The sequence below is a fragment of the Camelus dromedarius genome, chromosome 35, assembly GCF_036321535.1.
Source record: "Camelus dromedarius isolate mCamDro1 chromosome 35, mCamDro1.pat, whole genome shotgun sequence".
Lineage (NCBI taxonomy): Eukaryota > Metazoa > Chordata > Mammalia > Artiodactyla > Camelidae > Camelus > Camelus dromedarius.
In genome coordinates this window covers 6,986,178-7,014,076 of record NC_087470.1, presented here as the reverse complement: position 1 = coordinate 7,014,076, position 27,899 = coordinate 6,986,178, and the positions used below count along the sequence as shown (strand labels likewise).

Below are 27,899 nucleotides of genomic sequence, written 5' to 3'. Positions count from 1 at the left end.
GCTTGGGAAGAATGTATATTCTATTTTAGGGAAATATAATGTTCTGAAAATATTAACCAAGACAAATTGTTCTATTTTATCATTTAATTTCTATGTTGTCTTATTAATTTTATGTATGGAAGATATGTCCAGTGATGTTAGTGGATAGTTAAAGTCTTCTACCATGACTGTATTCCGATCAAATTTTCCCTTTTTATCTGTTATGTATTTAGGTGCTCCTATGTTGGGTTCATATATGTTAATGAGTGTAATATCTTCATCTATGACTCCTTTAATCATTATAAAATGTCCTTCTTAATCTTTCTTTATAATCTTTGTTTTAAAGTCTATTTTATTTGAAATCACTGTTGATATTCCTGCTTTCTTGTCATTTCCATTTTTGTGGAATATCTTTTTCAATCCTCTCACTTTCAATCTATGTGTGTCCTTCTCCCTAAAGTGGGTCTCTTGTATACAGTGTATTGTAGATACTTGCTTTATTATCCACTCTGCACTCTATATCCTTTCATTAAAGCATTTAGTCCATTGACATTTGTAATAATTATTGATAGATATGTGTTTATTATATTTTGAATTTTGTTTTGCAGTTGATTTTGTATTTCCTCTTTGTTCCTTTCATTTTCTTTTTGTGGTTTGATAATTTTCCTTTTTATTATCTTGGTGTCTTCTTAGTTTTGTGACTCTATTGTAACTTTTTGGCTTGTGGTTACCCTACTTTGTACATATATTAACCAATTACTATATCTGTTTGTTTTAAACAGATAGTAATATAAGCTCAAACTCATCCTACCAAGAACAAAAGAGAGAGAGAGAGAGAGAGAGAAACCTGTACATTTTCTTGTTCCCCTCCCCCACCCTTAATGATTTAAATGTCCTCTTTTATGATTTCATGTTTATTCTGTTGTAATTCATTGTAGCAATCACCTTTCCAATCATGGTTTTCTCCTTTTTGTAGCATCCTGCTTCTTTTCTGTTTAGAGTAGGTCTTTCAATATTTCCTTTAGCATAGGTTTAGTGTTGCTAAATTCTTTTAGTTTTTGCTTGTCTGTGAAGTTCTTTATCTCTCCTTCTATTCTAAAGGATAGCCTTGCTGGATAAAGTATCGTAGGCTGCATCATTTTTTCATTCAGGACTTTGAATATTCCTTGCCCCTCCCTTCTGGCCTGTACTGTTTGTGTAGAGAAATCAGCTGAAAATCTTATGGGGGTTCCCTTGTATCTCATTCTTTGTTTTTCTCTTGCTGCCTTTAGAATCATTTCCTATTCTCAACCCTGGTCATCCTAATTGTAATATGTCTTGGTGTGGGTCTGTTTGGGACCTCCTTGTTTGGGACGCTCTGTGCTTCCTGTACTTGGATATCTGATTCCTTCTTTAGGTTTAGGAAGTTTTCAGTCATGATTTCTTCAAATACCTTTTCAATCCCCTTTGTTCTTTCTTCTCCTTCTGGGACCCCCATTATGAGTAGGTTGGCATGCTTTATGTTATTCCATAGGTCCCTTATATTGCTTTCATTGGTTTTTATTTGTTTTCTCTCAGCTGTTCTGTTGTCCTGTCTTCTAAGTCACATATTCATTCCTCTCAATTATCTAGCCTACATTTTACAGCCTTTAGCTCAACTCTCATCTCAGCAAATGAGTTTTCCAATTTTCACTGGCTCCTCTTTAGAGTTTCAATTTCGTTTTTTGACATATTCTCTGTCTCTATAGACAATCTCTTTTAGTTTCTCCAGTACTTTGATCACTCCTTTCTTGAAATCATCTAGTAGACTATCAATGTCTATTTCATTTATTGTTCTTTCAGGGGATTTATCTTGTTCTTTTAATTGAGAGAGGTGGCTCTGCTTCTTCATCTTGCTTATATCTCTCTGGCACTATGGCTTATGGAGTATCAGTTATCTACTGTCGTCCTTTAGGAGTTTATTTATTTATATAAAGTGGATGCAGAAATAAAACTAAGCACAGAGAAATTAGTTTTAAAAGCAGTATAATCAATAACAGAAGAACATATTGAAACAAGATAACAATTGAGTTGGGATGAATTTTTAAAACATTAAAGGAAGAAAAATATTTGAGAACAGAGTATAATCATAACAGAAGAACAAAACAAAGATAAAAATGAAATTGGACAAATTGAAAGATAATAATATTAGTATTTTAAAAGAAAATTTTAAAAGGGATTAAAAATAGAAATATAAAAATTATTTAAGAAGTAACATTTAAAAAGTAAAAGAAAATGGAACAGAAAAAGAAGAGAGGATGTTCCCGTGGAGATTGTGTGCCCTTAATAATTTTATCAAGAGGTCTTTCTTAAATAAGTGTGGTTGCCAAGTCTTACTTCTGTGCCTTTTGTCTGTTATCCCTTTGGTTACGGATGTGGCCGTTAACCTGTTAACCAGAGCCTACCCTGACTATTGAATGGGGACTCCTATTTGTTTTGTGGTTGTCACAGCTCCTGCCCCTGCCTTGTTTCATGAACTCAGCTCATTGTTTCCAGAGACCCTCTGGTCACACCCTTGGTCTGTGCTGCTCCCAGTGCCTGTAGGTAGACATGTCACATCTCCTCCCAATGCTGCATCTTGGTGCTGCTCTCCTGCATGGTAGGGGGGCAGGGTGTGCCCCTTCCCAATGCCGTGTCCAGGTGCAGCAGTCCTGCACAGTAGTTGGGTTGGTTGCTCCCCTGTTCAGTGCTACTCCCCACTCCACATCTGTTCCACACTCTGTAGGTGGGCTTGAGGCAAATGGCCACACCAGCCCTAGTCCCTGCTCTTTGCCAGAACTCTGCTCCTTGTTCATTTGTCTTAGAGGTGCGAGTTCATAGACGCACCAGGACAGAACCTTCCTATATGTCTGGGGATGTAAACAAGTCTCAGTCCCACCTATGAGGCTGCAGAACTGCCAGGTACATATTTAGGTTTCAACCCTGCCTCTGCCTGGGTGGGTATGATGGCTGTGGCTGAGCCTCATCTCTCTTCTTCTGAGAAATCACCAGTTATGTTGCTGTGGGTCAGCAGAGACAAAGGACAAATCTCCCCTTCCCTCAGGCAAGCCAGCAGTGTTGCTTTGCTTTATTTTTTTTCTTATTTTATGGGGGGCCCAGGCTGTTCTGATCTGTATACAATCCAAGCAGTTGTCCACAGCACACTGTAGTCCCCCAGGGTTACCTCTGTACAGTCAACCAGAGTCTGCCTGGATCCAGCAGCCTGTCCCTTCCCATCCCTGATTCACTTCTAGGTTTGGGGGTTGTTGACACACTTTGTGCCCATATAACTTAATTCTGTCAGTCAAGGGCGGTTCTGTAAACATCTGAGCTTCAGAGGTTCCCTGTCCATCCTGCTGACCTCTCCGTTGGAAAGGGGGAGACCCAGTCAACCAGCACTATCCTTCCTTTGCTGCTCCCTCTTCAAAGGACCAACCCCAAGCCATTTTGCATTTTCTTCCTTCTTTTTTCCGTTTCTCCTACCAGATTGGTGGCACATTTCGTCTTTTGAAGATGGCAATGTTTTATCAAAGTTCAGCAGATGTTCTGAGTGGATGGGTGTGTCTGTGAATGTCAGTCTTGGTGTATTTATTGGAGAGGATAAAATACAAGTATCCTTCTACTCCACTATCTTGGCCTTTCTCCAAGAATATGCACTCTTAATAATTTTGTCATACGGTTGTTTTTAATTATGGGTGGTTGCCAAGTCTTCCTTCCATGCCTTTTGCCTGTTATTCCCTTTGTTGGTGGTGTGGCTGGTGTTCTGGTGGCCTGAGTCTGCCCTGGCTATTGAGCAGGAGCTCCGTTTTTTCCTGTGGTTGTCACACTCCTGCCCATATCCTGCTGTGAAAACTCCACTTGCTGGTTCCAGAGGCCCTCCAGTCGTGCTCCTGGTCTGTGTCCCAGCATCAGTTTGTGGGTGGTCTGCACCCCCACCAGATGCCTGGTCCCAGCACCACACTTGTGCAAGGTAGTTGGCAGGTAGCTCCCCTGCCGCATTAGGTCCATGCTTCATAGGTGGACTCAGAGAAAACAGCTGCACTAGCCGTCACCCCTGCTCTGTTCCAGAACACTGCTTCTTGTCCATTTGTCTTAGAAAAGCAAATTCAGAGAGGCATCGGTGTGTAATGGTCCCCTCTGCTTGGGACTGTAAACAAATCTCAGTCCCACCTATGAGGTTGTGGAGCCCCTAGGTAGGGATTCGGCTTTTGACCCCTCCTTCACCTGGGAACCATGAACCAGAAAATATGGTGGCTATGGCTGAGCCTTGACTCTCTTCTCCCAAGAAGTCTCCAATAATGGCACTGTGGGTCTGTGGACACAAAGGCTACGGATCCCCTTCCCCCCAGGGCACAGCAGCAGTGTTGCTTTGCCTTTTTTTTTTTTTTTTTGGATTTTATGGGGGACCCAGGCTGTTCTAATCTGTATACTCTCCCAGCCATGGCACACAGAACATTGCAGTCCCCCAAGGTTTCCTCTGTACAGTCAGCCCGAATCCTCTGCTCGACTCAGACAGCCTGTCCCATCCCACCTCTGCTGGTTCACGTCTAGGGCTGGGGATCATTGGGACTCTTTGTGCCCAATTAACTTAGTTCTGTCAGTCAAAGGCTATTCTGTACAGATCCGAGCCACAGATGTTCCCTCTCCATTTTGCTGAACTCGCCATTGGAGTTGGGTAGACCCAGTGTATTAATGCTATTACTCCTTTGCAGCTCCCTCCTCATTGGAATGGTCCTGAACTATTTTCCTTTTTCTTCTTTTCTCCTACCAGATTTGTGGAAAATTTTATCTTTTGAAGAAGGCAATATTCTGTCAAAGTTCAGCAGGTGTTCTGGGTGGTGGGTGTGTCTGTGGATGTCACTCTTGGTGAATTTGTGGGAGAGGGTGAGCTCTGAGCATCTTTTTTACTCCACCATCTTTCCTCCTCCTTCACTTTTTCTTTTGATTGGAACACTTAGTCCATTGACATTTATAGTAGTTATTTTATAGATGTGGTTTTATTGCCATTTTGAAATTTGTTTTCCAGTTGATTTGGTATTTCTTATTTGTTTCTTTCTTTTAATTTTTTTTTCATTTTTGTCATATGATAAATTTCTTTTCTATAAGCTTGGTTTCTTTTTGGGTTTTATGACTCTTTATATATTTCTGATTTATGGTTATCTTGTCTTTCAAGTATGGTAACCCCTTACTTCATCTGTTTGGTTTTAGTTGATAGTCATGTAGGCTCAAGTGCATCCTAAAAAGAAAGAAGACAAAAAGAAAGAAGAAAAAAAAAAAAGGGAACAAAATCTATATTCTCTTGCTCTCCTCTTTCACCTTTTATGATTTTGCTATTCTCTCTTTCTTTCTTGCTTTCTTTATTGACTTACTGACTTATTTATATCTTCATGTTTTCCCTTGCAATTCACTGTATTTATTGCATTTCCAATTATGGTTTCCTAATTTCTATAGTTTCCTGTTTATGTTTTATTTAGATTAGAACTTTCAATTTTTTTTTAGCATAAATTTAGTACTGCTGAATTCTTTTAGTTTTGCTTGTCTGTGAAATTCTTTCTCTCTCTTTCTGTTCTAAAGGAGAGTCTTTCTAGATAGAATATCCTAGTTTGCAGCCTTTTCTCATTCAGGACTTTGAATATATATTGCCACTCCCTTCTGGCCAGAAGTTTTTATGTAGAGAAATCTGCTGAATGCTTATGGGGCTCCCTTGTAACTAACATTTTGTTTTTCTCTCACTGCCTTTAGAATATTTTCTTTATCTTTAACTTTAACCATTTTAATTATAATATATCTTGGTGTAGGTCTGTTTGGTTTCTTCTTGTTTGGGACCATCTGTGCCTCCTGTACTTGGATAATTCTTTCCTTCTTAAGGTTTGGAAAGTTTTCAGTCATGATTTCTTTAACTATATTTTCAATCCCCTTTTCTCTTTCTTCTCCTTCTGGGACCCACTATTATGCATAGGCTGGCGCACTTTATATTATCTTGCTTTAATTGGTTTTTATTGGCTTTTATGTCTGCTGTATTGGGTTATTTCTTTTATCTTGTCTCCTAAGTCATTTATTCATTCCTCTGCATTATCTAGTCTGTTTTTGATTGCCTGTAGTTGAATTTTCTATTTTTAACTAGCTCTTCTTTATAGTTTAAATTTTCTTTTCAAAATTTTCTGTCTCTATTGATAGTCTCTTTTAGTTCTTTCAGTGTGTTGATCATTCCCTTTTTGAAGTCTAGTAGACTATCAATCTATTTTACTGTTTGTTCTTTCAGGGGATTTCTCTTGTTCTTTTAATTGAAAGTGGTTCCTCGGCTTCTTCATTTACTCATATTTCTCTGGCTCTATGTATTTCTTCTAGACCCGTTTCTGAGCTGTGGTGTGTAGTAGGCAGGGTGGGAGCACTTCAGTTGTGAAGAAAAATAGGCAGGAGATTTCCACTGGGGAGTTCCCTCTGTGGTGTTGTCTGTCACTTGTTATGCAGACTTACAAAGTACTATTTGTTGATGTTGGCTTTATCCCTGCTTTAGCTATGGGAATGTCAGCCACCTACTCTGGTGCCCCTCAGGTTCTGAGCCCCAGGAAACATCAGTGCAGATCCAGCAGTGTCAGTCACTTGGACCTGCCTTAGCAAGTGTGTAGTCACACACATGAATTTGTGGTCCACTACAGGTTCAGCTCAAACCCCAATCCTGCATCCACATATGGAACCATACACCACCCTGTTGTAAATACCCTCACTGGCCACCCTTCTTGAGTCAGAACTGCACTCACTGCCTGTAAGTCCCAGAGGTGTGGATCCACAAAGTGACCAGAGAGAGCAAATCCACCCTCTCTGCCTGGGGCTGTAAACAAATCTCAGTCCCGCCTGTGAAGTTGCAATGGCACAGGATATAGATTCAACATTCAGCTCTGCCTTTGTGCAGCAGTGTTGGCTATGACCAAGCCCCATTTCTCTTCTCATGAGAACACACCAACAATGGAGCCAAGTGGAGAAAGTGACTTTGGCACAGCCATGCATCATTCCTCCCCCATTATACCAACATTGGTGCTTTTTTATGAGAGTTTCAGTCTGTTCTGTTCCACACACACACACACACACACAGCCAGAGCTCACACTGCCCTCTAGTTTCCTGATGCTGCCTCTCTGCAGTGTGACCCAGCCCTCTGCCTGGGCTCTTCACTGAATCCAGTAGCCAGTCCTGGCTCATCCCTGCTAGTTCATGTCTAGGGCTGGTCATCACAGGGACCCTCTGTGTCAGTATTCCCCAGTTCTGCCTGCCATGCAGTTGCCACTGTGTCCTCCAAACCTTGGAAGCTCTGCTTCTTTCCTAGCTGATCTCCCAGCTAGAGAGGTTGTGTCCCAGTGTGAGGGTGCCTTTCTTCCCATGCTACTTTTTCCCTGCAGGATCAGTCCTGCACTGAATTTGTCTTTCTTCTTTTTATTCCTTACCATATCTTGTGAGAATCTTCCTGTATTTCAAAATGAGAGACACTGTGCCAGAGTTCAGGAGGTTTCTGTGCAATTCAATGTTTTTGTAGATGTAATTCTTTGTGTATTTGTGGGAGAGGTCAAGCTGTGTGTCTGTCTACTCTGTCACTTTGACTCCTTCAAATTTTAAAATAGGGCTAGGTCTTTCTTAATTACTCTCAACAAGCTGTTGTAGTTTCCAGCGTACATGTCTTGTAATTTTTCCTTGCCTCTATTGGATGCTGATTCAGAACATACACAACCTTCTAGAGAAACCTGTCCCACCCTGCCATTTGCTGCGAACTAGCTGGCCTGTGTCTGAGTCACCAAAAGGTTTTGTTCTTTATCTGATTCTTAATTCTTTAGAATTTATCATTTTACCCTCATAAATGCTGATTGTACTTGTAACAAATACTTTAAAATAAAAATAATAAACTTTATGCTGTGGATTCAATATGAATGAATCTCAAGTAACATATGCTTTAAATACCTTAGAATTAGTAAAGCAATATAGATACATTATGAACACTTGAAATGTTGCCTAAAGGAAAAGTGCAGAGATTTGCAAATCCCACCCCCAGGAGTGACCGTCATGAATGGCTTGGTGAACATCTCTCAGTCTCTATCTCTCTTATTCTCTCTGCCTCTGTCTCTCACACACCACAAGATTCATTTACATCTATGATGATTTGACACATATGTGGTCATAGATGGCATCTGGGATGTAGATGATGGATTAACAAGCATCCAAACTGAGGGCTTCCTTGACATCAGGTAAAGACCTAGCAGTCATTTTTCCAGCTGCACAACAATCATTCCTCCATGTGAACCAGAACTGATGAATCCCACCCCCTCTCCATGAACATTAGTGTTGCTTCCAATCTCCTACTAGTTAAACCAGAACTGTGATGAACATCCTTGAAAAGACATCTTTGAAAAATTGTGCAAGAATTTTAGTATGATCAACAATAAGCATCAGCACTACTCGGAAAGGGGTGAACTTGTGGAACTGTAATTTATCCTGCATACTGTTCTCCCAGAGGGGAGTGTCTGCTCACTCTTCCCTCCAGGGGATCTACTGTGGCCTCTCCCTCCTCATGTTGTCACTAGAGCTGGTTGTCACCAGGCTAAAGTCCTGCCAGTGTGATGGTGACCAATGCTGTCTCCAAAGTGTGTACATCTGTGTGCATCCTCACTTGAGAGGTCAAGCACCTCTAATATACACTGGCCACCTGCATTTCCTCTTGTTGGAATTGCATGTGTTTGTTCTGTTTCTGTTTAGAACACAGTGTTTCAAGAAGTTTTTGGACCACAGGGATGTGAAACCTTTCTCTGACTTTAGGTTATGAAAAATGATTTTTCCAGGTTGTGGTTTGACTTTCATGGCTTTTGAATATTATTATTTTTTATTTTTTAGGTTATGTTTTGCCACAGGAAGAGCTAAGCATCTCCCTTCTGGCTCTGGTATCACACATAGAATAGCAGTGCCTATCTCGAGATTATGCACATAGTTACTAAAAATTTTCATTTTGTACATCTCATGTTTAATCCACCTGGGTTTCCCTTTCGAATAACCAAAATACTACTTCAAGTTAAAAAAAAAAAACACCAGTCCCTTGTTAAAATATGAGAGCGGACACAAACAGCCACCTTTTGTATGATTTCATTGATAGGGAACATCCAGGGTAGGGAAAGACACACAGAGAGAAAGAGGATTAGGGCTTGTCAGGGGCTAGGGGAGGGAGAAAAGAGAATGTGTGCTTTGGATACAGGGTTTTATTATGAGGAAAGAAACAGTCTGAAACTAGACAGTGATGATGGTTACACAGCATTGTGAATGCACTTAATACTCCTGAATTGCACAATTTAAAATTGAAAAACATCTAAATTTTATTATTGTAAACTTAAAACATAAAAATAGGTGATACTCTAAATGACATGAAAGAAAACAAGGAAATTACAGAAAAAAAAAAAAACAAAAATGATTCCAGGAGAAGGGAAGTAAAGTTCGGGTCTGGGAGTGGGTTGATTCTGAGAATTAGATGACAGTGTTGGTGTTTGCAGAGGCATCTCAGCCCGTAGTGGTGGTGATGCCTGAATTGGCTCTGGGTCTCATAGAAGTGTGTGTGTAGGTGCAGGAGGAGCTACAAGATCAGGCTCAGGGTCTCCCTGCAGGACTGGTAATGTAACCTGGCTCTAGGTCTCCTGTAGGGCTAGTCTTACAGTCTCCCTGCAGAGCTGGTGGGATGTGACACGGTTCTGTGTTTTTTGCAGGTGCAGGTTCGGGTTCCCCTGCAGGGTTGGTAGAATGGGACCCAGTCCTGTGTCTCCTGCAGGATCCAGCTCAGGATCTCATGCAATACCAGGCTCAGGGTCTCCTTGTAAGGCTTGTGGAATGAGACCCCATCCTTTTTCTCCTGCAGCAGCAGATTCATGGTGTCCCTGCAAGGTTTTGCAATTTCACCCTACTCTGTATCACCTGCAGGAGCAGGCTCAGACTGTCCCTGCTGGGTTGTTGGAATATGACCCATCTCTGATTCTCTTGCAGAAGCAGGCTCAGGGTCCCTCTACAGGGCTAGTCAATTTTGTTCCAGTCCTAGGTCCCTTGCAGGTGCAGGATTGGGGTCTTCTTTCAGGGCTGGTGAAATGTGACTCAGCTGTTGGTCTCCTGCAGAAACAGGCAGAGTTTCTCCCTGCAAGCCTTGTGGAATGAGACCCAGTGCTGGGTCTCCTACAGGAGCATGCTCGGGGTCTCTAGGCAGGGCTAGTGGAATTGGACCTGGCTAATGGTCTCCCTGCAGTGCTGTTGGAATTGGTCCAATTCTTGGGTGTCTTGAAGGTGCAGGCTCTAAGTCTCCCTGCATTGCTGGTGAAATGTGACCCAGTTGTGGTTCTCCTGAAGGAACAGTCTCAGGGTTTCCCTGCAGGGCTGGTGGATGGGACATAGTCCTGGGTCTCCTGGAGGAGCAGGCTCTGGGTCATTCTAGAGCTGTTGCAATATGACCAAACTCAGGTTCTCCTGTAGGAGTAGGCTCGGGGCCTTCCTGCAGGGCTAGTGGAATTGGACACGGCTCATGGTCTCCGTGCAGTGCCATTGGAATTGGTCCAAATCTTGAATCTTTTGAAGGTGTAGGTTCTAAATTTCCCTGCATTGCTCATGGAATGTGACCTGGCTCTGGTTCTTCTGCAGGAGCAGGCTGATAAATTACCTGTAGGGCTGGTGGAATGTGACATGGCTCTTAGTCTCCTGCCAGAGCTGATTCAGGGTCTTTCCACAGGGCTGGTAGAATTGGTCCCAGGCCTGGGTCTCCTGCATGTGAAGGCTCAGGTATCCCTGCAGGGCTTGTGGAATGTGACTAGGTTTCTGTTTCCTGCAGGGGCAGGTTCAGAGTCTCCTTGCAGTGTTGCTGGAATGGCACATGGCTCTGAGTTTCCTGTAAAAGCAGTCTTATGTTCTTCCTACAGGGCTAGTGGAATATGACTCAGACCTTGGTCACTTGCAGGAGCAGGCTAGTTTTCTCCCTGCTGGGATGGTGGAATCAGACCCTGTCCTGGGTCTTCTGCAGAAGCAGGCTCCAGGTCTTCCTGCAGGGCTGTTGGAACATGACCCCATCACTGGTTCTGCTTCAGAAGTAGGCACAGGGTCTCCTTGCAAGGATAGTGTAATTGGACCCAGCTCAGGGGTCACTACAGGGCTGATGGAATGTGACCTGGCTCTGTGGTTCCTGCAAGTGTAGGTTCTGTGTCTCCCTTCAGGGTTGGTTTAATGGGACCCATTCCTGGGTCTCCTGTAGAAGTAGGCTCAGAGTCTCCCTGCAGGGCTGGTGGAATGTGACCCATCTCTGGGTCACCTGCCAGAACAGATTTGGACACTACCTTCAGGCTGGAGGAATTGGGCCTGTTCTTGCATTTCCTGCAGGAACAGGCCTTGGGTCTTCCTGGAAGAATACTGTAATATGACCCATCTCTGGTTCTCTTGCAGGAGAGGCTCATGGTCTCCCTAGAAGGTTAGCAGAATTTGTCCCATTCCTTGGTCCAAGGCTCAGGGTATCCCTGCAAGGTTGGTGGAATGGGACCTAGTCCTGTGTCTCCTGCAGCAGCAGGTTCTGTTCTCTTTGCAGGGCTGGTGGATTGTGACTCCACTCTGTAGTATTTTTTGCAGATGCAGGCTTAGGGACCTCACCAGAACTGATGGCTCTTAGTCTCCTATGGGAGCAGGTGAGGGATTCCCTGCAGAGCTGGTGGAATTCATCCCAGTCCTCAGTCTCTTGCAATTGCAGACTCAGTGTCTCCCTGCAGGGTTTGTGGAATATGACTTGGCTGTGGGTATCCTGCAGGAGCAAGCTCAGTGTTTCCGTGCAGGGTTGGTGGAATGAGATCTAGTTCTGGCTCTCCTACAAGAGGAAGCTGGGATTCTCCCTGGAAAGGCTGATGGAATTGGACTGGGATGTCTGTCTCCTGCAGGAGCAAGCCTAGGGATTACCTGCAGAGCTGGTAGAATGTCACACAACTCTTGTTCTTCTGCAGGAGCTGGCTCATGTTCTCTTTGAAGGGCTTGGTCTCCCCCAGGAGCAGGTTTGTAGTCTCACTACAGGGCTGGTGTTATGTGACCCACTCTGTTTTCTGCAGATGCACTCTCCGTGTTTGACTGCAGGTTTGGTGGAATGCGACGAAGTCCTGGGTTTCCTGGAGTAGCAGGCTTACAGTCTCCCTTCTGGGATATTGGAATGTGACCCAGTCATGTGTTTCCTGCTGAAGTGGCCTCAGGATATCCCTGCAGGGCTGTTGGAATTGTACCTCGCTCTGTATCACCTGCAGGATCAGGTTTGTGCTCTCCCAGCAAGGCTGGTGGATTTGGACCTATTCCTGGGTCTCCTGCAGGAGCAGGTTTTCAGTCTTCCTGCAGGGCTTCTGGAATATGACATATCTCTAATTTTCCTGCAGGATCAGGCTTGTGGGTCACCCAGCAAGGCTAGTGGAATTGGACCCACTTCAAGGTCTTAGTGCAGAGTTGATGGAATGGGACCCAGTCCTGGGTCTCCTGCAGGAATTGGCTCAGAGTCTCCCTGCAGGACTGGTGAAATTGGACCCATTCCTGAGTCTCCTGCAGGAGGAGGCCCTGCATCTTCCTGGAGGGATTGTGGAATATGACAGAGATCTGGTTCTCCTGCAGGAATAGGCTCAAGGTCTCCCTACAAGGCTAGTGGAATTGGACACATTCCTGGGTCCATTGCAAGTGAAGGCTTGGGGTTCTTCCTACACAGCTGGTGGAATGTGATTTGGCTCTGAGTCTCCTGCAGGAGTAGGCTCAGGGCCTCCTTGAAAGATTGGTGAAATGGGACACAGTGCTGTGTCTCCTGCAGTAGCAGGCTCAGGTTCTCCCTACAGTGTTGGTAAAATTGGACCTGGCTCCAATTCAACTGCAGTAGCAGACTGAAGGTATACCTGCATGGCTGGTTTAGTGTGAAGGAACAGCAAGTCTTAATACATTGGCCCACTCCTGGTAAAAGTATAAACAGGGCTTGGTGCATGGTCTCTTGTATTGTCTGAAAAAGCCCCTTGAGATGTGTTGATTATGATGACCTCTTCCAAGAACTTGAACACTTATAGAATCTCTGCCAACTCATCTTGTTTAGACTGAAGGAATCTGCCTTTCATCAGTTCTTGGAATAGAGATCAACACAAAATGAAAGAGGGAAGAAAAAATTACCAATCTATCTATTAAGAAATCAGCTGAAGACATTAGAAAGTTCTCTTGCAATGCACTTGTTTCTATTTTGGTGCATTTAGAATCATTTCTTTATTATCAACTTTGGCCATTTAAATTAGAATATATATTGTTGTAGGCCTACTGGGGTTCATTATGCTTGGACCCTCTGTGCTTCCTGTGTTGAGATAGTTGGTTCTATCTTTGGTTTAAGAAAATTTCAGTCTGATTTCTTCAAATATCTTTTCAAACCATTTGCCTTTCTTCTTTTCCATGTGGGTTCCCTATGAGTCATAGACTGGTATGTTTTCTCTTATCCCAGGTTTCAGTTGCATTGCTTGCATTGGTTTTCACTTGCTTTTCTATGTCGTGTTCTGACTGAGTGATTGTGGTTATCCTGCTTTCGAAGTCACTTATTTGTTCCTCTGCATTATCTAGTCCGATTTGGACTGTCTTTAGCTTAGCTATTCTCACCGTTGAGTTTTCTGATTCTATTTGGCTCATCTAAAGTGTTTCTCTTTCCATTTATACTAGCCTGCATTTGTATTCATAGACTCAAGATTTCCTTCAGTGTTTTTATGTCCTCCCTTTTCAAGTCATGTTCTAGTAAATTTTGGTGGTCTAATACATTGCATGTTCTTTCAGGAGACTCCTGTCTTTTGAAAATTTGGAATGGTTCTTTTAATTTTATTATATCTCTCTATTGCTATGGGTTAAGGATTATCAGTTATCTATTATAGACTTGAACAGCTTTTGTAAGTGAAATCATTTCTGTGCACATTTAGTATTAATGCTGTGAGGATTGTTTTTGGTATGTAATGATGCCATGCATTCCTTCTGTGTCTGTTGCCTGTTATATCTATGATTGCTAGTGTGGTTTTTGTTGTGGTGAATACAACCTATTCTAGTAAAGTTAGCAGAGTGTCATTTTGGTTAAATGCTTATCATAGCTCTGACAGTGCTGGGACTAGTAATTTTTGCTGGAATACAGGCTTCCAAATGGTTTCTGGGCTGCCGGCTGGATATGTGGATAGGGAATGGTTCCAATACACTCTCATGAAAGTGCATTCGTCCTTACTATTGCCACGGAAAAGTCAAAATTTTATAATGGGTTCCCTCAGGTTCTCTGCAAACAAAAACAAAAGTGGAAACAAATCTAATGATGTCACACATTAGAACCTGTTGAAGCGTGCAGTGCCACAGTTGGGTCCTTAGTGTAGTACTGGGTCAGCACCACAACTATTGTTGCATTAGCATGTGGTAGTCAAGTCTGATGGAAAGGCTTCAAATTCACATATTGTTCAGCAGATCTCTGCTCCAAGAACTCTTGCAATAAGGCATTGGAACTCAAAGGCAAGCATGGGGCATTTCAAAAACCTCTGCTTTGGACAATAAGAAATTTCAATCCTGCCTATGAAAGTTGCAGATCCTTGGGCTATAGAATCTGATTTCAACAATAAATTTCCCTGGATTCTAGAAACTAGATGAAGATGGCTCTGAATGAGACCCATTTCTCCTTTATGGAGAAAATGAGCAATTATACCGTGGATGTGGAAAGACTGTGACTAAGGCCCTGGGTTACTAAGCTAATCCACAACACATATGCCAGCAGATTTAATATTAAGAGAGGACCCAGGCAGATCTGTTCTCTAGATAGTACCAACCACAGCCCAAAACAATCTGCAAACCCCTGGGAATAAATTTGTGACATCAGACACAGCCCTAACACACAGATTCCACAGGCACTCCTAGCTCAAAATTAACAGGTGGAGTATTGGTCTGGGAATGAATTGCAGAGAAATTTTGTGATTATTGCTTTCAGATATGTCAACCAAACATCCACTATGCACTCTTTTAACCCTCAGCACATTGTCTTCCATCTCAAATGACCTGTCCACTTTAGAGTGTGCATTCCAGTAAAACACAGTTTCCCATTTACTGCTCCCTCACCAAAGGTCAGGTCCTGCACTGATTTCCATTCTCTAATTTGCCTTCTACTCTTTCCAGGTTATGTGAGAATTTTCTGACTTTTGAAGTAAGAGATGTTTGGGCATTTTTCAGCAGGGTTCCTGAGCCAAGGGCTGGGAGAGTGTATGTTTATCTTGCTGTATACATGGGAGAGAGTGAGCGAAGTTTGCACTGGTTCTCTGCCAGTTTGGCATGGATAAATTAACACAATTTAGTCATAACTCACAGACACTTGATTCTTGTTTAGCTATTTTTCTGTATATCAGTTGTGGGAGGATGTGTCCGAAAACTCCAGGTCTGACAATGTGTTCATACCTCATTGCAGACTTTCAAATAATAAACAGAATTAAATTACATACATGGGAAATGTATCGAAATAAATACAGTTTTAGAAACATACTATATCTAACTATAAGACAGAGTTGCCAAATTTAGGTACCAGCTTGAAATATCCAAATAAGAAAAATGCACAGAAAATATAAATTAGCAGCCAAAAGTCATGAAGGAGGCAGGTCAACAGTTTTTTCTTGGTGCCTCCAGCACTAACAGAAACAATGAAATAATTCTTAGAACCATTAACAACCACAACCCTAGGTTTCCATTGTGCATGTGGTGCCCTTTCCTAATAATGACACATACTGGTCAATGTTGGCGATTCAAGGGGAAAAATTATTATTTAGGAAACCACAAAGAAACCCAAACAATGTATTTTTACATAGGCTTGGTTTCAATAGCACTTAGAGATATTATAGATATGAGAACACTGCCGCAGCTTTGCTAGGCTATTGACAATCATGTGCTCTTCTATCAAAGATGAGAATGTTTAATCGACTAATTATGTTGAGAAAAGCAATTTAACCCAAAAAATACAGCAATCACATTATATCCTGCTCCTGGGACTTGACAAAAGGGAAAAGACGGTCCACAAAAGAAGTGTCACTACATATCTATCCCAACAATTACACTTCATTTCAATAACTGAATTATAATAGTTACAAATACTGTTTTGAAAAAATGAGGATAAATAAATATCCAAATTCAGGCAAAAAATTCACTCACTTACAAAACTCCCTTCACACCAAAGTAGACATAAGCCCAGCATTTGCTGAATCTAGGGGAAGATCATCATTTCAAGGTGTGAGCGAAGAATTCAATACCAATCTGTTTTAGTCGAGAGTAGTTGACAATGGAGGAGTTCACTGTTGTGCACAGAATGTGAAGGAGGAGGAACTCTGATACAAGGAGGGGCTTGCTCAGCTCCTACTGGCTTCATTGCAACTCAAGTGCTGATTCTTTGAAATGGATACATGAGGGGAGGGGAGGGAAGAGCAAGTGCTTGGTACCAAGGGCCAACCCTGGGAAAAGGCTTACCTGTGCTTCGTGCTTGGTCGTCTGAGTGGTTTATAAATGCCCCTTGGGACGTGTGGATTCTCACGACCTCTTCCAAGAACATGAGCGCTTTTATCATCTCTGCCATCTCTTCTCTTTTAGACGTCAGTAATCTTGGACCCGTTCTTGGAGCAGAGAATTGAGTACCTTCCTAAAGTGTACGTTGACACTCCATATGTTTCTGCCAGTATCAGCGAGGTTCAATATGTCTCATGAATGTCTTTTGAGCCTGGTATTCTCAACAGAAGTCTCCATGCCAGTATTCTCCATTGTAGCAGAACAACTCTCATCAATGTGTTCGCATCTCACCTCAATTTGTGCAGCCAGCTTTTCTGCCAACTTCCTTCATGTCTCCTATAAAGTCAAATTCTAAAGGACAGGGCAAGTCTGAAAGTACCTCGGAGCCTCACCTGTAAGCTGATGACAGGCAGATCTTCCACTATCTGCCCTTTCAGATTCTGGAAACTGACCCGTGAACTCAGGCCATTGCGCAGCACGAGTATCTCGAACTTACACAGATTCCAGAAAAAGAGACTTAAGCCAAGCTCCATAGAGGGCGGTACCGCCTCCATGACACTGATCCACCCACAGAATTCTGCCCAGTTACCTTGGATCCACCAGCCACAACAATCCTGGCAGAACACACCAAGATTCCACCTGGAATCCAACCGGTAACTGCCATCCCCAATGGTTGCTGCATCTTGTCAGTGTTGGGGGAGGGGCTGCATCAGACGAGAGGTTCCAAAGGTAAATGTGATTCTCTCCATTAGCGTCCCATGATCAGTTTTTTCTTCCCTCTATCCTTTTGTACAGATCTGTATACACAGTACAAACGGAGGGAATTCTGTCCATGTTAAGTTTATGGTTTCACACGTCTTTAAACTTTCTAACTGTTAACATTACACAAAGACCCACTATAAGAATCTTTTGTTTGTGTAATATCCATTCACCCACAATGCATATCCGTCTGTTGCTTTTCTGCTGAAATACACACTCTCTCAGAACATGGATCCATTTGTTTCATGGGGGCTGAAATTCCTAGAAGTGAAACCAATCCCAATGTGCACTTTCCTGTCTGTCTCTTTTGCTCTTAGTACAGTTTTGCAGAGCTACTTGTCTTTGTTATAGGTGTATGCCATTTATTCTCTACGTAGGGTTGAATATGCCATTCATTGATCCTGTTGGAAGACTTGTAAACCTATATCACGGAATATGACTCCATCTTATTCAAAATCGGCATTTGGGTTAGGTCACGATATGCTCTTTTGAATCAATATTTATGAATATTAATGCACACGTCTGTGTTCTGAATACATGTGTGTTGATTACATGCAAGCCTCGATACTGGGTCAATGCAGGCTGAATCATCCGTGACATCACTTTGAGTAATTTATTTTGAATTATCATGTTTCCTTTGGATGGATGTCAGCCAACCGTACACTTTTTGTGTTTATTTGTTTGATTGTTTGTTTGCTTGTTGTTTGTTTTGCAAACACATTACGCCATGAATCTCTCCGTTTGCTTCAGAGAGTTATGTAAGCTGATTTACTTAGTATAGTGCTGAAAATCAACTATGATTTCCTGCTCCCCACTTCCATCTTCAGGATTTTGATTTCCTCATTGCCTTTTTGTTTATTCTTTGAAACTCATTGCTCTTCTTGCATTTCCAATAATGGTTTTCTTAATTACATTTCTACTTGCTACTTTTCGATTCAGGGTGGAATTCTCAATCTTCCTTTAAGGATAAGTTCCTAACTGCTGAATTCTTCTAAGTTTTGCCGGTCTGTGAAATTATCTAGCTCTGCCTTTAATAGGAATGGCAGTCTTGTAGCATAGGCTACCATAGATTGCAGCTTTTTCTTATTCAGGATTTGGTCTATGTCCTGTCACTCCTTCTATCCTGCAATATTCCTCTCGAAATATAAGCTGAAACCCCTCTGGAGGTAGTGTTGTGACTAAGTTGTTTTCCTCTAGATGCATTTAAAATCACTCGGTTGATCATGAACTTTGTTGATTTGAATAATACTGCTGAATGTAGGTGTATTGGGTTTCCAACTCCTTTGGTATGTGTACTTTCTGATTTCGTATACCTCATTCTTTCTTGTCTTTCAGCAAGTTACAGTCTGATTTTTCTACAAATATCTTTTCAGACTTTTTTTGTTAATCTTGCTTTTCCATCTGGGACTCTTACGAATCTTACTCTTTCATGCTTTGTCTTACCCCAGGCTTCAACAGCAATGTTTGCATTGGGTTGCACTTCTTTTTCTATGTCTTCTTCTGATCGAGGGATTTCTGTTCCCCTGTCTTCACAGTCTTTCACGAGTCCGTCTGCATTATCAAGTCTGCTTTGGACTGACTTTAGCCCTGATATTATCTCATCCTTGAGTTTTCTGATATTATTTGGCTCGTTTTTAGAGTTTCTCTTCCCCTTTCCTGGATAACTGCCTTTTGTGATTCTGAGACACTGTTGTACTTCATGTTTTCCTCACCTCAGTTTTCAATACATGCTCTGGTAGCGTTTTGCTGTCTAGATGTTTGAAAGCTTATTTTTTGGGCCTTCAAACTCTTTGGAACTGAAAATGGTACTTCCTGTTTCTTTTACTATACTTCTTTATCTCTACTGGTCAAGTAATATCAGATATATAATATAGATTTATAGGGCTTTGTTAAGTGAAAATTTTAGACCATTGGGTGTACAAAGTTCCATGATATTTCTGTGAGGACAATTTTCCCTAGGCATTGATGCCATGTCCTGTTCCTGTGTGTGTTGTCTGGTATATCTCTAATTGCTGGTATTGCCTTTGTTGTGATGAACACACCATATTTTTTCAATTAGTAAAACTTCGTTTTATTGCACTTACCTCACAATTCTGAAAGTGCAGAGTACACTTCCTGTTCTGGAAATGAAGCTTAAAGGTTTTCAGCACGGCATTCTGCTGTATGTCATATTGGAGTCTTTCCAAAACAGCAAACTGAGAGTGTGCTTGTGCTTTCTATTGCCATGGGAATGTCCCAACGTTACCAGTTCTTCCCAGAGCTCCTCTGTGTACAGAAACACCAGTGGAAACATATGTAAGAATGCCATAAATCAGGGCCTGCTGGAATGATCCCGCAGACCGATCTTTGTGTCCTCTGTGCAGTACCATGTCAGTGCCATCCAAAATGTAGCATCCGCATTTGGGAGATAATGCTGAAGGAAATGCTTCAACTTCTCACGTTGTGGACTTTGACTACTCTTCCTTGATCCCTCATCCTTGGGTCATGGGTGCACGAATGCAACCACAGAGCTGTACCGAATTCTCTTCCTCAAACCAATCCATAATTCCTGTCCAGGTTATGACTGTAGCAGATCCTAAAGGTTTTCATACTGATTTCAAACCCAAGGGCCACTGAATCCCTCAGACCAGATGCACGACATCTCTGATTGAGCCCCACACGTGCTCTATTGGCAAAATGCCAAATTGATCCTGGGCCTGCAAAATGCAGTGGATGTGGCCATGGCACATATCGAAAAACTCAACCTCACACGCCAATGTGGTTGCTTTCTTAATGGGGTAACAGGTCGGTTTGCTCTCTTGATAGAACCCACCACAACCCACAATGCACTCCAGATCCCTGAGACTCAGCGTGTGCCATTATCTGTAGCTCTATACCTCATTTTCCGCTGCCTCTGCTGGCTCAAATTTGGCAGATCGGATCTTTGTCTCAGATTCAATTGTGGGGATATTTTGTGCTGATTTCTATGAGTTATGTCAGCCAAGCATCTGCTGTGCACTCTTCTAACACTCAGCGCATTACCTACAATCCCATCTGTGCTGTCCGCTTGAGAGTGTGCGTCCAAGTAAAACAGAGTTTCACCTTTGCTGCTCCATCAGCAGAGGTCAGATCCTGCACAGATTTCCATTCTCTACTTTGCCTTCTCCTGCTTCCAGGTTTTCTGAGGCCTCATCCTGTCTTTGGAAGTAACAGACCACACTTCGGAAAGTGTCCTGTGCCAAGGGCTGGGTGAGTGGATGTTTACATTGCTGTGTACATGGGTGGGAGTGAGCGCAGGTTGCACTGGTTCTCTGCCAACTGGGCATCGATAAATCAACACTTTACAGATATAATTCACAGAATTGTGATGTTTGTTTAGCTCTGTTTAATATGCAGCCATGGTGGGAGGGTTTGTCCGTAGCCTCCAATTTTCACATTGTGTTGATAACTCAGTTGCAGTTTTTAAGAAGGTTAATAGAATTGATTTACATGTTTTGGGATTTATAAGAAAATGAAGGTAGATTTTGAAACTTACTAAATCCACCTAGATGCCAGACCTGTCAATTTTGTAACATTATGTCAACTATAAGAAAAATATAGACAGTTATAAAGTAAAATCACTGTCCAATAATTTGAAGGGGATATGTCAACTCTTTACTGTTGAAGCCTCCAACACCAACCAGAACCATTAAGTACCTATTGGAACCACGAAATAACCGAGAACCTGGGTTTCCCTTGTGCATGTGGTTCCCTTTACTCACAATGACACATACTGGCCAATGTTGGCATTTCAAGGGGTAACATTCCTCTTTGGGAAAATACAAGAAAAACCAAACAAAATTATACATTTAGGCTTGATTCCAAAGCACCTAGAGGCATTTTAGCTATGAGAACCCTGCTGCAGCTATGCTAGGCATTTGAGAACCAATTGTTCTTCTATCATTGATGAGAACGCTTAATCATCCGATCATATTGGGTAAATAAATTTCACACAACCAAGTGTGCACCCCCATGATATCGTGCACCCGGGGCTTGTCTGAAGGGAAAGACGCCCCACATAACCTGTGTCTTTAATGTCTTTCACGACTTTTACAGTTCAGTTCACTATCTGACTTATCATATTTGACTATACTGTCTTGAAATACTGAGGCCTAATACATATTTAAGTTCAGTCAAAGATTCCCCTCACCTACCACACTCCCTTCACCTGAAAAAGACTTAACCACAGCATTTGCTGAATCTACGGGAAGGCCATCATTTCTTTGTGTGAGCTGAGTATTAAATTCCTATCTATTTTAGTCGAGAGTATTTGACCTTTAAGGAATTCACCATTCTTCACAGAGTGTGAAGTTGGAGGAACTCTGATTCTAGGAGGGGCTTGCTCTTCTCCTACTGGCTTCATTGCAGCTCAGGATCTGATTCTTTAAAATGGATGACTGAGTGGAGGGGTGGGAAGTGCAAGTGCCTGATAGCTATGCCCAAACCTGGGAAAAGGCTAACCTGGGCTTGGTGTATTTTGGTCTGAATGGTTTGTAAATGCCCCTTGGGACCTGTGGATTCTCGTGACCTCTTCCAAGAACATGAGCGCTTTTATCATCTCCGCCATCTCTTCTCTTTTAGACGTCAGGAATCTTGGACCCGTTCTTGAAGCAGGGAATTGAGTAACTTTCTCAAGTGCACGTTGACAATCCGTATATTTCTACCAGTATCACCGAGGTTCAGTAGGTCTCATGAAAGAATTTCGAGCCTGGAATTCTCTAGAGAAGCCTCCATGCCGGTATTCTCCATTGTAGCAGAACAACTCTCATCAATATGTTCGCATCTCAGCTCAATCCATCCAGCCAACTTTTCTGCCAGGTTCTCTTCGTGTCTCCCATAAATTCGACTTCAACAGGACTGGGCAAGTCTGGAAGTAACTCTGAGCCTCAGTAGTATGCTGATGACAGGCAGATCTTCCACTGTCTGCCCTTTCAGATTCTGGAAACTGACCCGTGAACTCAGGTCTTTGGGCAGCAGCAGTAACTCAAACTTGCACAGTTTCCCGAACAAAAGACCTAAGCCAATCTCCACATAGGGCAGCAGACCCTCCATCACACTGATCCACCCACAGAATTCTGCCCAGGAACCTTGGTTCCATCAGCCACAACAAGCCTCGCAGTACACAGCAACATTCCTTCTGGAATTCCATCCGGTAACTGCCATCCCCAATGTTTGCTGCATTATTTCAGTGTTGGGGGAGTGGCTGCATTATACTAGAGGTTCCTAAGGGAAACGTGATTCAATCCACTGGCGTCCAATCGTCCTTTTTTCTTCCCGCTTTCCTTTGGTCCAGACTGTATACACAGTACAAACGGAGGGAAGTGTGTCCATTTTTAGTTTATGTTTTCACACGTCTTGATACTTTCTAACAGTTCACAGTACACGGAGACCCACTAAAGTAAAGTCATGTTTGTGTAATATCCATTCACCCAGAATACATATCCGTCTGTTGCTTTCTGCTGAAACATCCACACTCTCAGAACATGGATCCATTTGTTTCATGGGGGCTGAAATTCCTCGAAGTGAAACCAATCCCAATGTGCCCTTTGTAGTCTGTCTCTTTTGCTCTTAGTACAGTTTGGCAGAGCTACTTGTTTTTGCTATAGGCTTATGCCGTTTCTTCTCTACGTAGGGTAGAATATGACATTCGTTCATCCTGTTGGAAGACTTGTAAGTGTATATATCACGTTCTATGAACCAATCATATTCAAAACCAACATTTGGTTTGTGTCACGATATGCACTTATGAATCAATATTTATGAATATGAATGCACGCATCTGTTTTCTGAATACAAGTGTGTTGAGTACATGCTAGCCGCCATACTGGGTCGATGCGTGCTGAATGATCCTTGACATCACTTTGAGTATTTTGTATCAAATAATCATGGTTCTTTGGTATATGTCAGCCAACTGTAACCTTTTGGTGTTTGTTTGTCTGATTGTTTGTTTGTTTTGCAAACACATTAGGCCATGCATCTCTACTTTTGCTTCAGACAGACAATAATATAAGCTGATTCACTTAAGATAGTGCTTAAAATCAACTATGATTTCCTGCTACCCTCTCCCATCTTTAGGACTTTGATGTCCTCCTTGCCTTCTTGTTACTTCTTTGCAACTCATGCTCTTCTTGCATTTCCAAAAGTGGTTTTCTTATTTCCATTTCATCTTGCTACATTTCTACTCAGGGAAGGATTCACAACTTGTGTTTTAGGATCAGTTTCAAACTGCTGAATTCTTTTAAGATTTGCTGGTCAGTGAAATTCCCTAGCTCTGCCGTTCTTAGAAACGGCGGTCATTTGGCATTGGTTACCGTAGATTGCAGCTTTTTCTCATTGAAGATATGGCCTATGTCCTGGCACTCCTACCTGTCCAGCAAAATTTCTGCCGAGATATGAGCTGAAACCCCACTGGAAGTTCTATTGTGACTAAGTTGCGTTCCTCGAGGTGCATTTTAGATCACTGGGATGAACATGAACTTTGTTTATTTGAATTCTACAGCTGCTTGTTGGTCTATTGGTATTCCACCTCTTTTGGATGCTGTGTACTTCCTGAATTCGTATAGATGATCCTTTCTTGGCTTTCAGCATGTTTCATTGTGATTCTTCAACAAACACCTTTTCAGAATTATTTATTTTATCTCTTGATTTTCCTTTTGGGACTCTTATGAATCCTATTCTTTCATGCTTTGTCTTACACCAGGATTCAACAGTGATGTTTGCATTGGTTTGCACTTGCTTTTCTATGTCTTTATATAATCGAGGGATTTCTGTTCCGCTGTCTTCACAGTCATTCACGAGTCACTCTGCATTATCTAGTCTGCTTAGGACTGACTTTAGCCCAGTTATTATCTCATCCATTGAGTTTTCTGATACTATTGTGTTCTTGTTTAGAGTTTCTCTTCCCCTTTTCTGGTATTCTGCCTTTTGTGATTCTGAGGCACTGTGGTTCATCAGTGTTTCCCTCACCTCCATTTTCAGAGTTTGCTCTGGTATCGTTTTGCCGTCTAGTTGTTTGAAAGCTTATTTTTTGGACCTTCAATCTCTTTGGAACTGAAAATGGTACTTCCTGTTTCTTTTACTATACTTCTTTTACTCTACAGGTCAGGTACTCTCATGTATCTAATATAGACTTATAGGGCTTGGTTAAGTGCAAACTTTAGACTCTTTTGTGTACTCAATTCCATGGTATTTCTGTGAGGACAATTTTCCCTAGACCTTGATGCCATGCCTTGTTCCTGTGTGTGTTGTCTACTATATCACTAAATCCTGGTGTTGCCTTTGTTGTGATGAACACACCATACTTTTTCAGTTATTAGAACGTCATTTATTTTACAATAATCTCACAATTCTGAAAGTGCACCGGGCACTTCCTCTAGTGGAAATGAAGCTTCTATAGGTTTTCTGCTCTGCATTCTTCTGTATGTCATTTTGAAGTGTCTCCAAAACAGCCAACGTTGAGTGAGATTGTTCTTTCTACTGCCACGGGAATGTCCCAATGTTACCAGTACTTCCCAGAGCTTCTCTGTTTACAGCAACACCAGTGGAAGCATATGTATGGATGTCATAGTTCAGGGCCTGCTGGGATGATCCCGCAGACAGACCTATGTGTCCTCGGTGCAGTACCCTGTCAGTGAAGTCCAAAATGTAGCATCTGCATTTGGGTGATAATGCTGTAAGTAATGCTTCATATTCTCATGCTGTGGACTTTGACCACTCTTCCTAGTTCTCTCATTCTTGAGTAATGGGTTCACGAAGGCAACCACAGAGCTGTTCCGCATCCTCTGCCTCAAACCAGAGTGTAATCCCAATCCAGGTTATGAATGTAGCAGATCCTAAATCTTTTAATACTGATTTCAAACCCAACGCCCCCAGGAACACTCAGTCCAGATGCATGATACCTCTGATTGAGCCCCACACGTGCTCTATTTGCAAAAGGTCAAATTGGACCCTGGTCCTGCAGATGCAGTGGATGTGGCCATAGAACATATCGATAAACTCAACCTCACGCGCCAGTGCGGTTGCTGTCTCACTGATGTCACAGTTCTCTTTGCTCTATTGAAAGTACCCACCAAAACCCACAACGCACTCTAGATCCCTGAGTTGAACGAGAGCCATCATACGTAGCCCTATCCCTCTTTTTCCGCTGCCTCTGCTAGCTCAGATTTGGCAGCTCGGATCTTGGTCTCAGATTCAAATGTGGGGATATTTTGAGCTGATTTCTTTGAGTTCTGTCAGCCTAGCATCTGCTGTGCACTCTTCTTACACTCAGCGCATCACCTTCAATTCTGTGCCTGCTGCCCGCTTGAGAGTGTGCTTCCAAGGAAAACAGAGTTTCACCTTTGATGCTCCATTACCAGAGGTCAGATCCTGCACTGGTTTCCATTCTCTACTTTGCCTTTTCCTGCTTCCGGTTTTTCTGAGGCCTCATCCTGTCTTTGGAAGTAACAGACCACTCTTCGGAAAGTTTCCTTTCCAAGGGCTGGGTGAGTGGGTATTTACAATGTTTTGTGTATGATACCTAGTGAGAGCAGTTTTCACTAGTTCTCTTCCTACTGGGCATCGACAAATCAACACTTTTCACAAATAATTCACAGAAATTGGATATTTGTTTCACTCCGTTTTTTTACAGCCATCGTCGGAGGGATATTCCGAAGACTCCAGCTATGACCTTATGTTGACAAGGCAGTTGCAGTCTTTAAGAAAGTTAACAGTATCAATTTACATGTTTTGGGATTTATATGAAAGTGAATTTAGTTTTTGAAATTTACCAAATCAACCTAGAAGACAGACTTGACAATTTCTGTAAGATTTTGTCAGCTCTAAGGAAAAACAGACAGTCTCAATGTAAAATAGCAGTCCAAATGTTTGAAGGGGACATGCCAACTCTTTCCTCTTGAAGCATCCAACAACAAAAGGAAGAATGAAATACCTATTGGAACCATGAAATAAACCCCATTCTGGGTTTCCCTTGTGCACCTGGTGCCCTTTACTCCCAATGACACATACTAGGCAATGTTGGCATTTCATGGGGTAACATTCCTCTCTAGGAATATACAAGAAAATCTAAACAGAATATATACATTTAGGCTTGATTCCAAAAGCACCTAGAGGCATTTAACTATGAGAAACCTGCTGCAGCTATGCTAGGCTACTGAGAACCAGGTGCTCTTCTATCAGTGCTGAGAAGGCTTAATCATCCGATCATGTTGGGTAAAAGAATTTAACACAACCAAGTCTGCACCTCCAAGATATAGTGCACCCGGGGCTTGATGGAAGTGAATGACTGTCCACATAACCTGTGTCTTTAATGTGTTTGGCGACTTTTACAGTTCAGTTCACTATCTGACTTCTAATATTTTCCTGTACTGTCTTGAAAAACTGAGGCCTAAAACATATTCAAGTTCATTCAAAGATTCCCCTCACTTCCCACACTCCTTTCAGCCCAAAGAATACATAACCCCAGCATTTCCTTAATCTAAGGGAAGGTCATCATTTCTTTGTGTGAGCTAAGTATTCAATTCCTATCTATTTCAGTCGAGAGTATTTGACCTTTAAGGAGTTCACTGTTGTTCACCAAGTGTGAAGGAGGAGGAACTCTGATTCTAGTAGGGGCTTGCTCTCCTCCTACTGGATTCATTGCAGCTCAGGTTCTGATCCTTTGAAATGGATGCCTGAGTGGAGTGGAGGGAAGAGCATGTGATTGATAGCTAGGCACAAACGTGGGAATAGGCTTACCTGGTCTTGGTGCATTTCGGTCTGAATGATTCGTAAATGCCCCTTGGGATGTGTGGATTCACACGACCTCTTCCAAGAACATGAGCGCTTTTATCATCTCTGCCATCTCTTCTCTTTTAGACGTCAGGAATCTTGGACCCGTTCTTGGAGCAGAGAATCGAGTAACTTTCTCAAGGGCACATTGACTCTCCGTATGTTTCTTCCAGTATCACCGAGGTTCAGTAGGTCTCATGAATGTCTTTCAAGCCTGGTATGCTCTAGAGATGTCTCCATGCCGATAATCTCCACTGTAGCTGAACAACTTTCATCAATGTGTTCGCACATCTCCTCAATCCATGCAGCCAGTTTTTCTGCCAGCTTCTCTTCGTGTCTCCCATAAAGTCGATGTAAACAGGACTGGGCATGTCTGAAAATACCTCGGAGCCTAACCAGTAAGCTGATGACAGGCAGATCTTCCACTGTCTGCCCTTTCAGATTCTGGAAAATGACCCGTGAACTCAGGTCTTTGGGCAGCAGCAGTATCTCGAACTTACTCAGCTTCCCGAACAAAAGACCTAAGCCAATCTCCACATAGGGCAGCAGACCCACCATCAAACTGATCCACCCACAGAATTCTGCCCAGTTACCTTGGATCCACCAGCCGCAACAAGCCTCGTGGTACACAGCAACATTCCACCTGGAATCCAACCGGTAACTGTCATCCCCAGTGGTTGATGCATCAAGTCAGTGTTGGGGGTGATGCTGCATTAGACGAGAGTTTCCTAAGGGAAATATGATTCTATCCAGAAGGGTCCCATGGTCCTTTTCTCTTCCCTCTTTCCTTTTGTTCATATCTGTATACACAGTACAAACGGAGGGAAGAGTGACCATG

The 27,899-nt window shown here is 42.4% G+C and overlaps 1 long non-coding RNA gene across 2 annotated transcripts in view; it reads left to right on the top strand.

Moving 5' to 3' along the window:
• LOC135319954 (uncharacterized) overlaps positions 1 to 27,699 on the top strand; it is a 38,556-nt gene extending 10,857 nt beyond the window's left edge. Inside the window, exons 4-5 of one of the 2 annotated variants that reach the window (XR_010379040.1) lie at positions 16,601 to 17,169; positions 27,149 to 27,699. This is a non-coding gene — a long non-coding RNA (uncharacterized LOC135319954). Of the gene's footprint in view, positions 1 to 16,600; positions 17,246 to 20,430; positions 20,930 to 27,148 lie in introns of those variants that run through there. The other variant, XR_010379039.1, reaches the window with a different exon arrangement.
• Positions 27,700 to 27,899: the final 200 nt, after the last annotated feature.